Source organism: Cebus imitator, unplaced genomic scaffold, assembly GCF_001604975.1.
Source record: "Cebus imitator isolate Cc_AM_T3 unplaced genomic scaffold, Cebus_imitator-1.0 Scaffold150, whole genome shotgun sequence".
Classification (NCBI taxonomy): Eukaryota; Metazoa; Chordata; class Mammalia; order Primates; family Cebidae; genus Cebus; species Cebus imitator.
In genome coordinates this window covers 1,833,945-1,837,859 of record NW_016107465.1, presented here as the reverse complement: position 1 = coordinate 1,837,859, position 3,915 = coordinate 1,833,945, and the positions used below count along the sequence as shown (strand labels likewise).

The 3,915-nt window shown below is 44.0% G+C and overlaps 1 pseudogene; it reads left to right on the top strand.

Moving 5' to 3' along the window:
- The first annotated feature begins 413 nt into the window (after positions 1-413).
- LOC108314322 lies at positions 414-651 on the top strand (annotated as a pseudogene).
- Positions 652-3,915: the final 3,264 nt, after the last annotated feature.

Sequence of the window (3,915 nt, the reverse complement as noted above, 5' to 3'; positions counted from 1 at the left end):
CAAGATTTTCTAAGGATTGTATAGGCACAGATTTAGATACTCAGTTTTAGGCCAACTCCCATATACATTCTTGCCTAAGATTGCAGTAGCTAAGATTGAGTCTGAGTACAATTGCTCTTTTCCCATTTGACAAAGCAAAGGCAATTCCTTTCCATTCATCCACAAATCTCTTCTGGTCTATATAAACTTAAAGAATATCAAATAGAAGAGAAGGCTCCATTAACAACCAATCAAGTCACCATAACCTGGTAACACTTCCTGTCTTATATATACTGCGGTTAAAGGGGAAGCTCTGGGGCCTTGTCTCTTGCTGCAGCTGGAGTTCAGGGTCTCATCTTCGCTGTTCCATGCCCTTTTCTCATAGAGGTCCAGTCTCTGTGGTCCTGTGACCTTCTGGTACTGGAGATCCACAGCTAAGACACTAGGACCCCCTTGAAGACTAGAAATGGGAGTGTTGACATTTAGGGATGTGGCCACAGAATTCTGTCTGGAGGAGTGGCAATGCCTGGACACTGCAGAGTAGAATTTATATAGGAATGTGATGTTAGAGAACTACAGAAACCTGGTCTTCCTGGGTATTGCTGCCTCTAAGCCAGACCTGATCACCTATCTGGAGCAAGGAAAAGAACCTTGGAATGTGAAGAGATGTGAAATGGTAGTCGAACCGCCAGCATTTTAGGGGACTTCTGCCAACATGGCCAAAAAGGAACAGATCCAGAGTGCGGTTCTCAGCAAGAGCAATGCAAAAGGCGAGTGATCTTCACATTTCCAACTCAGGTACCAGGTTCATCTCAATGGGACTGGTTGGACAGTGGGTGTAGCCCAAGGAGAGCAAACTGAGGCAGGGTGGGGCGCTGCCTCACCCAGGAAGCGCAACAGGCAGGAGGGCACTCCCTCCTACCCAGCGGAGGCCATCAGGGACTTCTGGCCACTTCAAAGCTCTGGTTCTGATGCTGTGCTTCTCCTAAAGTCCTTGCAGCCCACAGACCAGGAGATCCCCACTTGCCGACAGGCGCCATGCATTTCTAGAGAAATCTGGGTGGCCAATTCAGCCAGCACTGTGAGTTCCCAGCACAAATCTGAGCAGCCGTTTTGACTGGTGCCTGGAGTGCCTGCAAGACAGAGTCACCCATACACTTGAGAGAAAGGGGGCTGAAGATGGGGAGCCAGGTGATCTGGCTCCATGAGTCCCTCCTCCACGGAGACCAGCAAACTGAATCCCACAATCCCACTGGCTTGGGATTTTGTCAGCCAGGACAGCAGTTTGATCTCAACCCTGGACAGTCAGGTGCCATGAGGGGAGAGGCGTCTGCCATTACTGAGGCACGGGGTTACCTGTGTAAATGAAAGCACAAAAAAGTGAACCTTACCTGTGTAAATGAAAGCACAAAAAAGTTTATACAGCAGCTGGGGGAGCCCACAGCAGCTCAACAATACCTCTGCAGGCAGATTGTGACTAGAATCCCTCTTTGCTGTGCAGAGCATCTCTGAAAAAAGGCAGCAGCCTGTCAGGACCTTATAAATAAAGCCACACCTTCCTGAGACAGAGCACCTCGGAAAAGGAGCAGTTGTGCATTCCACTGCAGCAGACTTAAACATCCCTGCCCAGCAGCTCTGAAGGGAGCAACAAAGCTCATAGCACAGCACTTGAGCTCTAACAAGGGAGATTGCCTACTCAGGCGGCTCCCTAACCCCGATATATCTGGAGTCACTTCACACAGGAAAGCTCTGGCTGACATCTGGTGGGTAAACTTCTGGGACAAAGCTACCAGAGGAAGGAACAGGCAGAAATCCTTGCTGTTCTGCACCCCGCCTGTGGGTGATTCCCAGGCAAGCAGGATCTGGAGTGGAGTCCTTCAGCAGAGGGGTCTGACTATTAGAAAGAAAACTAACAAACAAAAAGAAATAGCCTCAACATCAACAAAAAGGACACCCACTCAGAGACCCCATCTGAACATCACCAACTTCAAAGACCAAAGGTAGATAAATACACGAAGATGGGAAGAAACCAGCACAAAAAGGATGATAACACCAAAAACCAGAATGCCTCTCCTCTTCCAAGGGATCACAACACCTCACCAGCAAGGGAACAAAACTGAATGGAGAATGAGTTTGACAAATTGACAGAAGCAGGCTTCAGAAGGTGGATAATAACAAACATCTCCAAGTTAAAGGATCGTGTTCTAACCCAATGCAAAGAAACTAAGAACATTGAAAAAAGGTTAGATGAAATGCTAACTAGAATAAGCAGCTTAGAGAAGAACATAAACGACTCAATGAAACTGAAAAACACAGCACGAGAACTTAGAGAAGCATACACAAGCTTCAATAGCCAAATGGATCAAGCAGAAGAAAGGATATCAGAAATTGAAGATCAACTCAATGAAATAAGATGAGAAGGCAAGATTAGAGGAAAAAGAGTGAAAAGAAATGAGCAAACCCTCCAAGAAATATGGGATTATGTGAAAAGACCTAATCTATGTTTGATAGGTATACCTGAATGTGACGGAGAGAATGAATCCAAGCTGGAAAACACTCTCCTAGAATATCATCTAGGAGAACTTCCCCAACCAAGCAAGGCAGGCCAACATTCAAATCCAGGAAATACAGAGAACCCCACAAAGATATTCCTCAAGAAGAGCAACACCAAGGCACATAATCGTCAGATTCACCAGGGTTGAAATGAAGGAAAAAATGTTAAGGGCAGCCAGAGAGAAAGGTCGGGTTATCCACAAAGGGAAGCCCATTAGACTCACAGTGGATCTCTTGTCAGAAACCCTACAAGCCAGAAGAGAGTGGGGGCCAATATTCAACATCCTTAAACAAAAGAACTTTCAACCCAGAATTTCATATCTAGCCAAACTAAGCTTCATAAGTGAAGGAGAAATAAAATGCTTTATGGACAAGCAATTGCTGAGAGATTTCATCACCACCAGGCCTGCCTTACAAGAGCTCCTGAAGGAAGCACTAACATGGAAAGGAACAACCAGTACCAGCCACTGAAAAAACATACCAAATTGTAAAAACCATTGATGCCCTGAAGAAACTGCATCAACTAACAAGCAAAACAACCAGCTAGTACCAATATGGCAGGATCAAATTCACACATAATAATATTAACCTTAAATGTAAATGGGCTAAATTCCCCAGTCAAAAGACACAAACTGGCAAATTGGATAAAAAGTCAAGACCCATTGGTGTGCTATATTCAGGAGACCCATTTCATGTGCAAAGACACACACAGACTCACAATAAAGGAATGGAGGAAGGTTTACCAAACAAATAGAGAAGAAAAAAAAAGCAGGGGTTGCAATACTAGTCTCTGATAAAATGGACTTTAAACCAACAAAGATCAAAAGAGGCAAAGAAGGGCATTGCATAATGGTAAAGGGATCAGTACAATGAGAAGAGATAACTATCCTAAATATAAAGCAACTTCTTGACCTATAAAGATACTTAGACTTCCACACAATAATAGTGGGAGACTTTAACACTCCACTGTCAATATTAGACAGATCAATGAGACAGAAAATTAACCAGGACATCCAGGACTTGAACTCAGGTCTGGACCAAGCAGATTTAATAGACATCTATAGAACTCTCCACCCTCAATCCACAGAATATACATTCTTCTCAGCACTACATTGCACTTACTCTAAAATTGACCACATAATTGAAAGTAAAACACTCCTCAACAAATGCAAAAGAATGGAAATCATAACAACCAGTCTCTCAGACCACAGTACAATCAAATTAGAACTCAGTACTAAGTAACTCCAGCAAAACCGCACGACTATGTGGAAACTGAACAACCTGCTCGTGAAAGACTACTGGATAAATAATGAGATGAAGGCAGAAATAAAGATGTTCTTCAAAACCAATGAGAATGAAGACACAATGTACCAGAATCTCTGG